The sequence below is a fragment of the Furipterus horrens genome, unplaced genomic scaffold (assembly GCF_987537825.1).
Source record: "Furipterus horrens unplaced genomic scaffold, mFurHor1.1.pri manual_scaffold_5, whole genome shotgun sequence".
In the NCBI taxonomy this organism is placed as follows: domain Eukaryota; kingdom Metazoa; phylum Chordata; class Mammalia; order Chiroptera; family Furipteridae; genus Furipterus; species Furipterus horrens.
The window spans coordinates 141,647,671-141,665,596 of record NW_028327175.1 but is presented as its reverse complement, the minus strand read 5'-3'; positions in this window follow the sequence as shown (position 1 = coordinate 141,665,596).

Below are 17,926 nucleotides of genomic sequence, written 5' to 3'. Positions count from 1 at the left end.
CTGGGTGACACAGGAGCCTGAGAAATGCAGCCTGCAGGGGTCAGACCCCTCCGTAGGGCAAAGTAGGGCAGAGGAAGGAGCAGGGATGAATCTGGAGACAAAATGGCAAAGATCAGCACTAGGGTATATATAAAGTTCTAGTGTTCAAAGTCAAAGTCCAGGCTAGAGATATAACTTGGGAAAAACCAGCTTAGACACAGTATTAGGGCAAGAGACTGGAGGAGACCTCCTGTGGACTAAGCAGTAATAACAAAGAAGGCACATAGAGATTCAGAAGAAAAAAAAGCTGAGAAGATAGTGAGGTTGGAGGACAACTGAGAGTGTTGTACTTGACATCAAGTCAAGAAAAAAATTAAATACTCAAGAAAGGGAAAATGATTAGCTTGAGCCAGTACCAATGATACCTTGAGTGAGGTAAGCACTGAGAAATGAACATCAGATTAGCAACACTTTTGAGCGTGAGATGTTGGGCTAAGCCCTTAGGTGGTGTCAATCCTCAAAACTACCTCCGCATCCTTATCTCACAGGAGATACTGAGAATGGGTACATTATTTCCTCAAAGCAAAGGTGAAATAGAAAGGTGCAAAGGCAGAAAATGATTCAACCCCAAATGCAAGCCAGGCAAATTAAATCCAAGCTGTCGTCTATGAATGAATGAATGAACAAATGAAGAAAAATGCAACCAAGGAGTTCCTTTACCCAGGTAAGGAAGGATTTCCCCATTTCCTGCTTTGGGCCATGGTAATACACAATTACTAGTGGATTACCCATACTTTTATTATTAAGGTAAAGCTTTACAGAAGACAGGGTACAAGGTTTTTTGTGTGGATGTGTATGAGAGAAAGAGAGAGTTTGGGATGGGCACTTTATAAGCCAGATTGGTGGATTGCAGACTGAAACAACAGTACTAATAGCAGTTCTGCTTCCAGCCATGATGAAGGAACAATGACCAGATTTACTCTCCTGCCTTATAGAACTAGGGGAAAAAGTATGAAACATTGGGTAACAGAACAGAGAGCCAGCCTTGAGTAAAGGAAAATAAATGAAATGAATATGGCAATTGCCACACATAACAAACTGGAGAGAATTTCCAGGCTATACTTCAGCGAGAGGGGAACCTAGGTAAAATCCAGTGGTTTCTCTGAGTGAAGAAGACAAATGAGAATTCAGGAAGGCTAAGACAGTAGCATTTTCAGGGCAGAGTATGAAGTGGAGACCGATGCAGAAAGAGAGGAGGGGACAAAGGGAGGAAAGTTTGGGGAGGGGGAAGAGAGAGAGAGGAGCATGAGCACGCATGCTCTGGAGGACTTCAAAGGGTTCCCTTCAAGTCTTGGGCTGAGTACCAACTGATGCTTGCATATGAAGAAGCTACACTAGACCAAGAAAAGAACCGGGTAAAAGAAACAAATGGGAAACCTCCCCCGCCAAAGTTCACACAAGATTGGGAATAGTTTTCAGATTCCATCTGGCCAGAATGGGAAAACCTTGTAATATAAAGGCACTAGGTAAGAGTCAAACAGATATTGTCTCGATATTGGAGCAAAATTAGCCCTCGAGTAAGACTACTTAAATATAAGAATCCTGAAACAGACTCTCAAATTATTTTTACCCAGGTGTCAAGACAATTTTGTGGGGCAAGAATAATCTTTTAAGAAATGTTGCTGGGAAAATTGCATAGCCTTATCTCGAACCTTGTACAAAGTTAACTCAAAATGGACCATAGACATAAATCGGAGAATTAAAACTATAGAATTTCCAGGGGGTGGGGGAGAATATCATGGGTTGGCCAGTGATTTTTAAAACACAATATAAAAAACACAACCCATGAAGGAAAAAGAAATCAACAAATTGGACTTCTTCAAAATAAAATGTTTTGTTCTTTGAAAGACACCCTAAAACCATGAGATATCACTTCATATCCACTGGGTCGACTATAATCAAAGACAGAAAATAACAAGTGCTGATGAGGATGTGGAGAAATTGGAACCCTCATATACTGCTCATGGGAATGTAAAATGGTACAGCCGCTTTGGAAAACAATCTGTAGTTCCTCAAAAGGCTAAACATACAGTTGCCATATGACACAGCAATTTTTGAAAGATTTTATTTATTTATATTTAGAGAGAGGGGACAGGAGTAAGAGAGGAAGAAAAACATCAATTGGTTGTCTCTCACAGGCCCCCAACCAGGGACAAAGCCCACAATCCAGGCATGTGCCCTGACTGGGAATCAAACCAATGACCTTTTGGTTCACAAGCTTGTGCTCTATCCACTGAACCACACCAGTCAGGGCTGACACAGCAATTTTACTCCAATGTATCTACCAAGGAGTAGTAAGAACTTATGTCCACATAAAAACTTGTCCATGAATGTCCATAAGAGCATCGTTCATAATAGCCAAAAGGTGGAAACATGTCTACCAGCTGAAGAACGGATAAATAAAATGTGGTATATCCATACAATGGAATATTATTGCATAATTTTAAAATGCAGTACTGATACATGCTACAACACGGATAAAGCTTGAATGCATGTTAACTGAAAAAAAGTCAGTCACAAAAACATAACAAAACACTGCTTTTACATGAAATGTCCATAATAGGCAAATTTATAGAAACAGAAAGTAGATTAGTGGTTGCCTAGGAATCATGGTGGGGGGTGGGAAGAATGTGGGTTAATGGCTAAAGGGTGTGGGGTTCCTTCTTTTGGTAATAAAAGTGTTCTAAAAATAATGGTGATGAAGATTATATAACTCTGAATAAACTGAAAGCCATTTAATTATACATTTTAAATGGGTGAACTGTATGGTATATGAATTATGTCTCAATAAAGCTGCTTTTCAAGGCTTTATTAGAATATTAAGGTGTTCTCCTTACAATTTAATAAGAAGACTAAAAACCCAATCAAAAATGGGCAAAAAATTGAACACATCACCATAGTAGATATACAGATGAGGAATAAACACATGAACATATGATCACCATTATTAGTCATCAAGGAAATGAAAATCGAAGCCACAGTAAGATATCAGTACTCTACCCACAATAATGGGTAAAACTAAAGTGTTGAAAAGCATGCAGAGTAACTAGAAATCTCACACATTACTAATGTGAATGTAAAATGATACAGCCACTTTAGAAAACAATTTGAAAGGTACTTAAAATGTTATAAATATGCCTCCCATATCACTAGCTATTCTACTCCTAAGTGGAAATAAAAATTTCCCTACAGAAATAAAAATTATTTGTACACAAATGTTCTTTGTAGTTTTATTTGTAACAGGCAAAATCTGAAGGCAACCCATATGCCCATTCAATAGGTAAATGGGTAAACAAGTTGTGATATACCATACAATGGAATATTACTCAGCAATAAAAAATAATGAACTATTATTTTAATCCTCCCCTAGGGACATGTTTATTAATTTTAGAGAGAAAGGAAGGGAATGAGAGAGAAAGAGACATCAATCTGAGAGAGAAACATCAATCAGTTGCCTCCCACATGTACCTTGACCAGGTATGGAACCCACAACCTAGGTATGTCCTACTAGGAATCAAACCTGCAAACTTTTGGTATTTTGAGATGATTCTCTAGCCAATGAAGCCACCCAGCCAGGGAAAAAATAATGAACAATTGACATACATAGCAACATGTATGACTCAAAATAATTATGTTGAGATTAATAAAACAGAGCAAAAAAACCTATACTGTATTATTTCACTTAGAGAAAATTCTAGAAAATGTAAGTTAATCCACGGTGACAGAAAGAAAGATTAGTGGTTGCTTGGGGAAGAAGTTTTTGGGGGGTAGGGGTGGCTGGAGGAGGATAGATCACAAAGTAACATGAAGAAAGTTTTGCAGGGAATAAATATGTTTATCTTAATTGTGGTGCAGGTACTGAAACTGATCCCAATTGTAGCAACTCTTCTTTATATCCAGACGTGGTCATCTTGCATCAACAAACTTGTTTAGAAGCATGGGTTTAGGAATGAGTCTTCTCCCTAAAACTTAAATTTCCTGATCCAGTTTCTCCATTTCTCCAACCCATCCTCCTACATTGATTCACACATCATGGTTTTGCCACTTCTAAACTCTCAAACTATCACAAGAAGTCATTAAGTTTTTTTTATATCCAGAGGTCATTGTTTCAATTGAGATGTACCAAAATAGTCTCACAATGTTATTGTTTTTAGTTGTGTCATAGGCATTGGACTTTACCTACAAATGTTTCATTTTGTGAAAAGCTATTCCAAAGACCTTTTGTGGATTGCTACCAAATGATTAGAGATAACAAGGTCAATACACTTGGATCTTTGGTTGGTTTCATGTTCAGGAAAACAACTTGTTCTCTGTGATTCTTTCTGTTTACCATGGTAGAAACTATTCCTGTCCTCTAACTCTGCCAAACCTGTCATGCAAAGGCAATAAACAAATATACACAGAAAGTTATGATTAACCAGAGTTGCTTGGGAAGCACAGATTTAGTTTAAAGAAGTGCTAATAGCATGTAAAATCAGTAAACATATCCTTAAGCAGAAAACTTGTTTTGAGTAAGGTGTGAATGCCTTAAACTACATGAACCAAGAGCTACAGAAAGAGTGCTTTTGCCTTTGAGGACTTGCATTATTTAATTTTTTCTTTTACATTTAAAAAAATGTTCATTGAGTCAATGGAATATCTGTGGAGCACCCATTATGTGCAAGAGCTAGGCATAAGTATTATGAGAGATAGGAGGCTCATAGATGTTGTCTGTGAGTCTAGGTGAATTTAGCAAGATGCTCCCCCAGCTCCTTGAAGGTCTGACCATCAGAAGTCAAGAATTTCACTGTGACAGGTGTAGATCAGTTGGCTGGGCATCATCCTGCAAACTGAAAGGTCGCTAGTTTGATCCTGGTCAAGCACATGCTTGGGTTGCTGGTCTGGGCCCCGCGGGGACATGAATGGTTGATGTTTCTCACATCAATGTTTCTCTACCTCTCTTTCTCCCTCCCTTCAGCTCTCTCTAAAAATGAAATAGAGGGTTTTTTTGTTTGTTTTTTGTTTTTAAAGAAAAAAACACAACAATCTGTGGACCAGTGTCTGTAGAATAACTTCCAGACTCCGTATACCCACTGGGTCCCGCTTCAACCTGGGAGAGTTTCCGGGCCACACTGGGGGCACTGCCACAGGGGTGTCCAGCTCGTTGGAAAAGGTGAGTTTGTTGCTGAAGCCAAAGTCTGATGTTCATGCCACATCCAAGAGCAGGATTTCTGCCTTTAAGTCCTGATGGACAATATACTTCGGGTGACAGTTTGCCCAGCAGACACTAACTTGTGGAATTTGTCTCCAGCTTCTTTCCTGCTGCCATGAGTCACTAGTTATTGCAAATACCTCTCCTCCACGGAGTCTTTCCCTGCATCACTTCAAATATTTCGCTGTGTGGGGGTGATCCCAGCCTTCCTGATTCCTGCTTTGCGTAATAGTTTCTGGAGACTGGAGGAGTCCTGTTGAGTCTCACCACGATCTTCTGGGCTATGGCTTTCCCAGCCAGGATGTGCCAGGCCAGCTTCTCCGTGGCTGAGCTACCCTTGCCAGTGCTCTTGAGGAGACTGTTGCCAGTCTGAGCCTCTCCTCAGCAGAGATGGCCAAGAGGCCCGCAGCACATTGGGCTGACTGCCGCCCTGGGAGTCCAGGTGCACTAAGGTCAGGAGGAGCTGGTGAAAAGCTGTGCCCAATTCACCTCATAAAAAAAAACAGTTCAAAGTTCACCTGATGAACTGGCCTTTATTATGGAATCAAAACATAATGGCAGACAAAATACGAAGAAAAAACTAAACAAATACAAACTAAAAATGAAATGAGTAAAGAGAGGGAAGAAAAATGGAGACAAAAAAAAAGAATAAAGAAAAGGAAAAATTATCAAAATAAAGAATAAAGAAAAATGATAAAAAGAAAATAACAAACAAGCAAAACAGACAAAATTGCTAAAGAGAAAACAAGCTGACTTTGGTCAAAGTCCCATAGGTCGCTGAAAAACTGCTTCCTGAGCTAGAAGGACTGATAACCTAGGCCATGCCAGGGACTTAAGTTCTTGGAATTCCAAAGTAATAGTTCTGTATGAGACCATAGGAAGAAGTCAACCTATCGATAAAGCTGAGGAAAATCCACAGTGAGTTTTTTTCATTTTTTGGTCTCAACAACCTCCCCCCATTACACTTTAAAAAAAAAGAAGAAAAAGAAAAGAAAGGATCACAAAGAATTTTTTTTTTAAATGTGGGTTATAACAATTGATATTTACCTCATTAGAAATGAAAACCTATAGGGTGCTTTGGTGACCTTTTCTAGTTTGAAAATCTGCAATGATTTTTAACTTTTTTAAAAGTTTATAATGCCTACACTTAAAACATTGAATCCCTTTTTTATTAAAGTCTGAAAAATTGGTTTCAAAAGGTTGCCACAATTTAATTAGTTAGAATCATGATACTGTCTGAAAATGTTCTGTTGCATAAGATACAATATGTATATCATTAATATCTATAAAGTGGAAGGAAAGCCAACAGTCATCATATTTTCATTTCTAATTTACAGCTTTGCCCAGTTTCTTTGGAGTACATTTCTCCCTTCCCACATTCCCTCCTTGGGGCTCTACAATAGCTTCTACTTCTGCCTGGAACATTCTGAGAGACTCACATAGCTCCCTCCCCCTCCTGATTCAAGTCTTTGCTCCAATGTCACCTTCTTAGTGATCACCTTGCCTGATCTACCTATTTAATCCTACAGAACTCCTGGATGTCTAATCTGCCACCCCTATCTAAAACTTTGTATTATGGAAATTTTCAACATACCCAAAATTAGAAAAGTATAAAGGCTCTTTTTCACGTATCATTCAATATCAATAATTAGCAATATATTTGCAATTTTAGTTTATCCATAAATACTTGTATTTTTCAAACACAGCTACCATACCATTATCAAAGCTAACAAATTATCAGTATCATATACCAGTATATATTCTAATTTCCCAGTTGTCTCAAAGATGTTTTGTTACATTTGATTGACAAGATATACACATTGTTTTATAATAGCTAATCACCAAGTTACTATATATTTTACATATATATTTAACATCTGTCTCTGTCATTAGAATATCATCTTTGTGTAAGCAGAAATGTTTTGTTTTGTTTTGTTATATCTTCAACACCTAGAATACTTTTTCACATGAATTAGGCATTCAATAAATGTTTATAGAATGAATGGATGAAGTTGACAACAATGATATAAGAGCCAAGAAATATACTGTGTAAACCTGATCAAATGTATTAATTTCTAACTATAAAACTTTGGGCAATTTTTCTGAGCCTCAATTTTCTCATCTGTAAAATGGTACTAATAACACCAACTTTGCATTGTTTTTACAAGAATTAGGCAAAAATATATATAGCATAACTGGCATGTAGTATGCTCTTAATGTAGCTACTATTTTTATTTTTTGTTAAGTTAAAGATCTTGAGATGAATATAATACTGGATTTAAGATAAGCCCTAAATCCTATAACAATGTCCTTATGATAGAAAAGGAGAAGACACAAGGACACACAGGGAAGAAGATCATGTGAAGACAGAGGCAGAGATTGGAGTAATGCCATCACAAACTAACACAAGAATCCACCAGAAGCTAGACAAGGCAAAAACAGATTCTCCTCTACACCCTTTAAAGGGAGCATGGCCCTGCCAACACCTTGACTTTGGACTTGAATGCTTCAGAATGGGAGAGAATAAATTTCTGCTGCTTTGAGCCTGGGTAAATCCCTCCCATTGATCTGCCAAGAGCAACCAAGGCTCAACTACAAGAGGAGGGTGTACTCATCTGATGCGGAGTGTGCACCTCAAGTACCCAGCTTGGATGATACAGAGGCTGTACCACTGGACCCCACAGGACACCTACTGCATTAGGCCATGCTATCAAGACATGGAGTCATAGTGACTCTACCTAATATATAGAAACAAACACAGGGAGGCTGCCAAAATGAGAAGACAAACAAACATAGCCCAAAAGAAAGAACAGAGCAAAACTCCAGAAAAAGAACTAAACAAAAGGCAGATAAGCAATCTATCAAATGCAGGGTTCAAAACACTGGTTATAAGGATGTTCAAGGAACTTAGTGAGGACCTCAAAAGCATAAAACAGATCCAGTCAGAAACGAAGTATACACTAATTGAAATAAATAACAATTTACAGGCAAACAATAGTAGAGTGATGAAGCCAAGAATCAAATCAATGATTTGGAACATAAGGAACCAAATAACAACCAATCAGAACAATAATAAGAAAAAAGAATCCAAAAAAACAAGGATAGTATAAGCACCCTCTTGGGACAACTTCAAGCCTTCCAACATTCACATCATAGGTATGCCAGTAGGAGAAGAGAAAGAGCAAGAAATTGGAAATCTATTTGAAAAAATAATTAAAGAAAACTTCCCTAATTTGGTGAAGGAAAAAGACATGCAAGTCTGGGAAGCACAGAGAGTCCCAAACAAGATGAACCCAAAGAGGTCCACACCAAGACACATCATAATTAAAATGCCAGAAGTTAAAGATAGAGAAAGAGTTTTAAAAGCAGCAAGAGAAAAAGGAGTTAGTTACCTACAGGGGAGTTCCCATAAGACTGTCAGGTGATTTCTCAAAAGAAACTTTGTGCGCTAGAAGGGAAAAGCAAGAAATATTCAGAGTCATGAAAAGCAGGGACCTACAGCCAAGATTGCTTTGCCCAGCAAAACTATCATTTAGAATTGAAGGGCAGATAAAGAGCTTCCTAAACAAGAAAAAACTAAAGGAGTTCACCATCACCAAGCTATTATTATATGATATGTTAAAGGGACTTATTTAAGAAAAAAGGTCAAAACTATGAGTGATAAAATGGCAATAAATACAATTGAATCTAAAAAACAAACTAAGCAAACAAGAAGAACAGAGACAAAAATCAGGGATACAGAGAGGGTTTTGATAATTGCCAGATGGGAGGGGGTTGTGGGGGAATGGATGAAAATGTGTGGGGATTAAGAAGTACAAATAGGTAGTTACAGAATAGCCATGGGGATGTAAAGCACAGTATAGGAAATGGAGTAGCCAGAGAACTTATACTTACGCCCCATGAACATGAACAATGATGTGGGAATTGCCTGAGGGAGTTGGGGGTGCTGGATGGAGGGGGAAAAGGAAGAAAAATTGAGACAAGTGTAATACTATAATCAAGAAAATGTAATTCAAGAAAGAAGTGTTAAAGGAACACCTTTAAGAAGAAAATAATTTAAATATGGTTAAGAAAATATTGCAAAGAAAAATTCTCACCAACAAAGACAAATACATAATAAAAGTTTAACAGAACCTCTGGGCTGTTCCAATTGAAACAGAACCCACAGGCTGTTTAGTTAGGGGCCCGATTGCCTGCCGGCAGAATTACAACTCTCAGTACTAGAGTTTAGTGAAAAGGAAAAGAACTGTTTATTTAACAGTTAAATAGATTTAGATTATTTGCAGATTTCTGCTGTTGAGTCATATGTTCTTTAAAATACCCATAAACACAAAGTTCTGCCTCCCCCTACCAAACCAGGCCAGCCTTAGAAAAGTGGGAAACACCGTTTCCCTACTTCCTAGGTACAGTTCAGCTTTACCAGTAGCTGCCAATCACTCAAATCTGATTGGGGAGGTCCTTTCTGCGCCCTGGTGCCCTCCAGCTTTTAATGCAGAACTGCATGGATTCTCAGCCTCCTTGTAAACTGCCTTCTTCCTGCAAACCTCATGGATCTCCTCTCCTCAAAACCGCATGGCAAGAGCCTCTTAAAGCAGCTGGGAGAGCCCTCTCAAAACTGCATGGAGAAGTCAGCTTCTTTAATCCACATGAAGAACCTAGCTTCTCAAAACTGCATGGAGAAGGCCCCTTTACCAAGCCGCATGGAGGGAGCGCACGAGAGAGAGCAACCCGGAGAGCCTCCTCCTCCAAACCACATGGAGGGAGAGCGTGAGAGAGAGCGAGAGAGCCAGAGAGAGAACCCAAGCTAAAATGTCCGCAGCTGCTTATATATCCCTGACTGCATCCTCTGACACAGTGGGTGTTGCAACCAGTTCTGACCATTCACAGAACCCTATGCAGGCGCTGTAGGCTCCTTCCATACCATCCCACAGTTCAAGACTCCTCCAATCTTCTTGGGCCTTGGAAGTATCAAAGCCATTTTGCATAACAAAGACACTAGCAACTAGCCCCAGGCATGCAAAGGCATCTTGAAAGCTGCTTCCTTTTGCCCATCCCCCAGCCGCCAACTCTGGGGTTTGTTTTTGGACACCCCTGTTTCTGTAACAAAAGCAGTGGATCAATCAACTATAAAGCTAATACAAAGGTAAAAAATAAAACTAAAAAAATATGTGTAATTACAACAATAAATTAAGGGATACAAATGCACATGCACAAAAAAAGTAAAAAATAATAACAAAAACATAAATGTGGGGTGGGGAGTAAAAATGTTAGTGATTTTAGAATGTGTTTGAACTTAAGCTACCATCAATTTAAATTATACTGCTACAAACACAGGTTGGTATATATAAAGGATGTGGTAACTGCAAACCAAAAATCTATGCAAGATATACAAGAACTAAAAGAATCCCAGCACAACAGTACAGAAAGTTATCAACATAAAAGAGAATAGAGCAAGAGAAAAAGAAAGCAACAGAGAACTACAAAAACAATCAGAAAACAATTAATAAAATGTCAGTAACACATACCTATCAATAATTACTTTAAATGTAAATGAGTTAAATGCTACAATAAAAAAACATAGGGTGGCTGAATAGATATGAAAACAACACACATACATATGATGCCTATGAGAGATCTACCTCAGACCGAAAGACACACACAGACTGAAAGGGATGAAAAAATATCTGAAGAAATCAAAAACGTTAATTCAAAAAGTTATATTCATTCCTGGTTCATTGTAACATTATTTACAATAGCCCATATATGGAAGCAATCTAAGTGTCCATCAATAGATAAATGGATAAAGAAGTTGTGGTACATATATACAATGAAATAGTGCTTTGCTATAAAAAAAAAGAAATGTTACCACTTGAGACAATGTGGATGGACTTAGATGGTATTATGCTGAGTGAATCTTAAAAAAAAGAAAGAAAAAAAAAGAACAGAAACAAACTCACTGATACAGAGGACAAATTGATGGTTTCCAGATAGGAGAGGGGACGAGAGGGAGAAAAAGATGAAAGGATTAAGAAATACAAATTGGACTTCCAGCCAAGATGGAGGTGTAGGTAGACATGTTGTATCTCCCTCCACAACTAAGAAGGAATACAACTACCTCAAAACTGGAGACAACCAGAAGTTGCATAAAATAGAGCTGCATGGATGTCCAACAAACAAAGATATAAAGAAGAAATACTCATCCAGACAGGTAGGAAGGATAGAGCTGGGGTGGAGAGGATGCAGTGTGGAGGTGGCAGCAGTAACAGTGGCTGTGGCTGGCAGCAGAAAGCTCAGTCACACATTATAAAAGCTGGGAGGGACACCTGGGAAGTGATCCCAACACCAGATGAGATGGCACAACTCACAGTTCCAGCACTGGGGAAAATAAAGCTTCATTGCTTCTGCCTGTGAAAACCAGTGGGGGTTGGGGTGGAAGAAGAAACTGCGGGTCTCTCAGCAGAGTCTATTTGTTAAGAGGGCCCCCATGGTCCTATAACATCCACAGGCCACTCACTCTGGGAACCACAACCAGGGCAACAGCTAGAGGGGCTCAGTCCCATACAGGAAGCAGGAGAAATACCTGAGAAAGGGGCAATACACAGCAAGCGGCATTGTTCCCTCTCAGACCTCTCCCCCACATACATAGCCACAAAGTGGTGAAATGGGTCGCTCTGCACTGATGAATACCTAAGACTCCACCCCTTACAATGTAACAGGTGCAACAGCTCTACCTAAGACACAGAGGCAAACATGGGAGCCTGTCAAGTTGAGGAGACAGAGAAGTATGGCCCAAAGAGGGAGCAAATCAAGGTTCCACTAGGAGAACTAAGCAATGAGTAAATAGCCAACCTAACAGATGCAGAGTCCAAAACACTGGTGATAAAGATGCTCACAGACTTGACAGATATGCTTGAATACAGCAAACGCATAAGGGAAGAAGTGAAGGCTATGCTAAGTGAAACGAAAGAAAATCCACATGAAACCAATGGTGAAGGGAAGGAAACCAGGGTTCAAATCAATTATTTGGAACATAAGGAAGAAATAAACAGTCAACCAGCACAGAATCAAGAAACAAGAATTTAAGGGGAATAAAAAAAAACATAGAGAGAGGTTTAGGAACATTTGGGACAACTTTAAACGTGCCTACATCCAAATCATAGAGATGCCAGAAAGAGAAGAAGAAGACCAAGAAATTGAAAACTTACGTGAAAAAATAATGAAGGAAAACTTCCCTAATTTGGCAAAGGAAAGAGACATGCAAGTCCAGGAAGCATAGAGAGTCCCAAATAAGATGAACCCAAAGAGGCCCACACCAAGACACATCATAATTAAAATGCCAAAGGTTAAATATAAAGAGAGAACCTTAAAAGCAGCAAAAGAAAAGAGTGACCTACAAAAGGATTCCTATAAGACTATCAGCTGATTTCTCAAGAGAAACTTTGCAGGCAGAAAGAAACAGGCAAGAAGTATTCGAAGTAATGAAAAGCAAGGACCTACAACCAAGGTTACTCTATCCAGCAAAGCTATCATTTAGAATGGAAGGGCAGATGAAGTGCTTCCCAGACAAGGTGAAGCTAAAGGTGTTCATCATCACCAAGCCCTTATTATATGAAATGTTAAAAGGACTTATTTAAGGAAAAGAGGATCAAAACTATGAACATTAAAATGACAACAAACTCACAACTATCAACAACAAAACCTAAAGAAAAACCCACAAAAACAAATTAAGCAAACAACCAGAACAGGAACAGAATTACAGGTATGGGGATCATCTGGAGGTTTATCAGCTTGTGGGGGAGGGGGGGCAAGAAATGGGGAAATGGTGCAGAGATTAAGAAGCATAATTGGTTGGTACAAAATAGACAGGGGGAAGTTAAGAATAATAAAGGAAGTGGTGAAGACAAAGAACTTATATGCACGACCCACGGACAAAAACTAAGGAAGGTAGGATTGCTGGAGGGAAGTGGGGTCCTGGGTAGAGAGGAGCAAAGGAAAAAGAAATTGGGACAACTGTAATAGCAATAATGAATAAAATATAATTTAAAATATAAAAAATATCACTAAAAAATAAATACAAATTGGCATTTACATAATAGTTATGGGGATGTAAAATACAGCACAGTGAATATAGTCAATAATATTGTAATAATTATGTATGGTGTCAGGTGGGTATTGGACTTACCTTATATTAATGTCTAACCACTATGCTGTACACCTGAAACTAATATAATATTAAATGTCAATTGTATTAAAAATAAAGTAATTAAAATTTAAAAAGAAAAAACTGATAAGATGTTATAATTTAGTGAATTTGATCAATAAAACTAATTTACTTTGCATAGATGTGGGTAACAAATTTGAATTATAAATTAAATCTCCAGGATTAGAACCTGTTAAAGACATCATATTTTTCTTCTATTTTCATAATAAACTGTGGTTGTATAGGGTGCAGGTATCTCTTCAAGATGGTAATTTCATCTCCTTTGGATATATACCATAAGTGAGGTTGCTAGATCATATGACAGGTCTGTTTTTAATATTTTGAGAAACTTCCATACTATTTTCTACAATGGTTGTACCAACTTACATTCCTACCAACAAAACACCAGGGTTCCCTTTTCTCCACATCCACAATGGCACTTGTTATCTCTTGGCTTTGTTTTGGTTTTGTTTGTTTTTTTAACAGTCATTTTAACAAGTGTCAGATGATTTCTCATTGTGATTTTTATTTGCATTTTCCTGATGATTACTGATGTTGAGCACATTTTCATATACCTGTTAGCCATCTGAATGTTTTCTTTGGAAAAATGTCTATTCAAATTCTATGCCCATTTTTCAATCAGCTTGCTTGTTGTTTTTTTTTTTATTGTTGTTGTTTGTTTGGTTCTTGCTATTGAGTTGTATGGATTTCTTACATTTTTTGGCTATTCTTTTTTTAATTATTTATTTGTTTGTTTATTTATTTGCAGAGAGAGGGGAAAGGAGAAAGAGAGGGAGAGAAACATCACTGTGTGTTTGCCTCTCACTCACACCCCCAACTGGGGACCTGATGTGCAACCTAGTCATGTGCCCTGACTGGGAATCGAACCAGCAACACTTGGTTCGCAGACTGACACTCAATCCACTGAGCTTGGGTATTCTTTATCAGGTATTTGATTTGCAAATATTTTGTCCCGTTGCACAGGTTAACTTTTCATTTTGTTGATTGTTTCTTTTGATGTGCAGAAGCTTTTTAATTTGATGTAGTGTCACTTGTTGATTTTTACTCATTGCTTGTGCTTTGTGACAGTCCTTCATTGCAAAGAAAAGACTGTCAAAGGAGCTTATTCTGCACGGTAGGACTGTAGAGGAATGGAAGGAGCTAAGAGTTTGTCCCACTAGGGGGAGTGCTTGGCCTACTCACTGGCCCGCTGAGCTGGTCTGTGGTGGCCAGTCTACCTCTTCCACAAAGGCTGCCTTCTACAGCGTCAGAAGTCAGCGCTTCAAAAAATAAAAAAACCATTTTATTTTGTGTTTCTTCTTTGAAAAACAACACACAGAAAATTGAGAAAACACTGAAAACCACACAGAAAAAAAAAATTTTCCACAGTCTCAGAACGCTGGGATTCCTTTAGCAATTGTAAATATGGAATGAGTTGAAAAAAATTTTTTTCATTAAACTGACAACTGGCATCAAAATTCTTCTTTTATGGAGGCGCTCTTTTTCATATTCATTTCATTTCTCTCTCTTTCTTTCTCTCTCTCTCTTTTTAGAAATATAAACTGACACATTTTCAGGATTCTGTGTGGAAGAACATCTTGCCATTTGGTATACGAAGGAAAGAGATGGAGTGTGGTGGGGTCGGTGTCTTCGCACAAAAGGGCTTCAGAACACCTCTTGTCTCTTCTTCACAGCACAGGTTCAGTACAACAGTCCACATATGGAAGCAACATGAGATTTTGAGTCAATGGGCAGCCACCCACAAAGTAAGTGTTGGGGCTCTTCTCCCCACCCCCTTCAGGCTGCTCCCATTCTGGGAGCATCCTAAGCTGACAGTAAAGTCTGCTCCCACACTGCTTAAAGAAGCCCCAGTAGAGGTATCACTCGTGATTCCTGAATCCAGGTAACTGGACTTACATAGATTCTTTCCATGGATGATATCCAATGGGTTTTTCCAAAAGTATTTTGTATTGGCCATTGTGCTGTTTTCTGAAGCAGAAAGTGAGTGTTGGGGAGGAGTGCAGGCGATGGAAAAAAGGGGAGAGGGAAGCTGAGGTTTCCATTGTCATGCCTTGATATGCTTTATTATTTTGCCTTTAGGCAGGTAGACACTTTAAAATATCTCATTTCAACTCTCAAAGAACAAAAAGGTGAGGGCAAAAACCTGTGTCTAGCTATTTTGAATTTGAATGGTTAAAAGGTTTTTCTTGCACACAATTTCACCCAGTTCAGTTTTGTAGACTATTGTTTCTAACATTCCTGATAGCTGAAAAATTGAGTTATTAACTGGAAAACAGCCTTCTGTTTATTGCAACCGAGATGAGAACTACATATCCACTTGGGAGGAAATAACTGTTTCCTTTGCTATTTTGCCAGCAGCTTCTGTTACAATATGAGCCATGGTGCCTGTGTGAAGCAGGTCCCTTTCAGTGGCAGGTGGAATAAATGGAGTGGCCACTGGGCAGCATGATTCCTTTATCTCCTTCTAGACCACTTGTTGAAGATAATGTAATAAATATAGTAATCACAGAGAAAAATACAGGTGCTTTCAAACAGTTCAATTCAAGTCGGCCTTTCCCCAATTGATTTGCTCTCTCTTTCACCTTTGTACTATAACAGAATTTTAATGAGTTAAGATGTTCAAGCCCAAATCAACTGCATGGCTATTATATATTCTCAACAAAATAAAAAATGAAAACTAACCTTAAAAATAAAGAAATAAATGACATCTTCTACAAAAACACATGTTCTTCAGCTGCATCAATTATTAGAATGTTGTCACTAGAAGGGCCTTTGAAGGTCACTTATCCAAACACCTGGGGAATGTGTACCACTACTCCTTACATGACCTTGGCAGACATCACAAACTGATGGCAGAGTTTTTCCCACTTTGCAGACATGACCTGAGAATCCTTATCAAACCATTTCCGTTCTCCGCTATTGTATATGGAAGTCAGTGCTCAAGATGGAACCTCTTTGCTCCTCCTGGCTTAGCCATACTGCCCACTCTATGAAGGCAGTTTCCCTTATAATGCCTTTGGTGGATAACTCAAGGCTTCCCATATTTGCTTCCAATTTTTCTCTCTAGCTCTAAACAATTATATGTAACATGAAGTTCAGCCTAATAAAATGCTCTCAGATCCCAAATAAAGCCTTCATTGTTCTTGTATTACTATGTGAATATTTGGGAGTCTCCAGCATTGCCACCAGCCCAATAACATTCCAGCATTCTTCAATGAGCCTCCAAGAGCTGCCTCTGCAGCAAAGTTTTCTAAACACTCATGCCTGGTAGAGTGTTTTGTGATCACCCCTTTATTTAAATCCTCACAGCACCGTACACCTTATAATCAACTCTAGCAGGTGTTTTGCCACCAAGCCTTCTTACATGGTTGGTGCTTTTTGTTTTCTGTTTAAGACACCATGTCTACCCCAATGTACCCATGCTTCTTTAAAGCATTAATAAAGACCCTAAGAAAACATTGTTGATGACTGCTAACACTTTTGACACCCAGGAAAGAGGTCTTCTAAGAAAAATACTGTAAAGTGGCGAGTTGCAAGGAGCCTGCTAAAGTGAGGAGTAAGCCACAATTTTTAGGACTTTATTAATAAATTAGTCAAAATATTTAGCTGATGTATAGACAGAGATGGCATGTTTGGCATTAAATCTCATGTATTTAATGAGATATTCCTGAGCAGGAGGTCATTTGTAGTAAGAACATGAATTTGAAGAAAGAGGAGATAGAGTGAGTAACATTAGGGACCATTTCCTCAAGATACTCTGTGAAGGTGAAGGATTAATTGGGCCACAGAGCAAGGATACACAAACTACAGCTCATGAACTCAGTATGGTTGACCACCTGCTTTTGTAAAGAAGTTTTACTAGAACATGTAATGTCTTTTGCCCTACAAGAGCAGAGTTGAGCAGTTGAGACAGAGACCATGTTGCCAACAATGCTAAAAATAGTTCTCATCTGACCCTTTTAAGAAGTTTATAGTCTCGGCTTGAGAACAGCATTATAGCCAAGATTCACATTCCCAGGATCCTTGAGACTCACCAGATAGTAGGAACTGATGGAGATGATATGCCAGGGACCACTGAACATAAATAAGTACAGATGGCCACTGTGGGGCTTGGGGGTTATTTGAAATGTTTCAATATTGCCTATAAGATATAATTTAATAAAACAATAACAAGCATCTAGAATAGAGCAAAGGACTTCCTCTGGTTGTACATTCTGTTGTAAGAATATTTGCATGCCTGTTGCTTTCAATTGTCTCTGTGAGAGACGAGAGAAAACTCACCTTTTAGTGCCCAAATGAGAATGGAAACGGATATGTAGATGTCATCACTGGCAGTCATTTAGGGATAACTAGAGAAAGAGACAAGTGAACTTGAGGGAGAGGACCAGTGATAAGAAATGTCCCTGATTCCTGAGTCCTGACAGACTTTTGTGTTGGCCCCTCCTACCATGGGAGATGCTCAAGTCTCTGCCCTG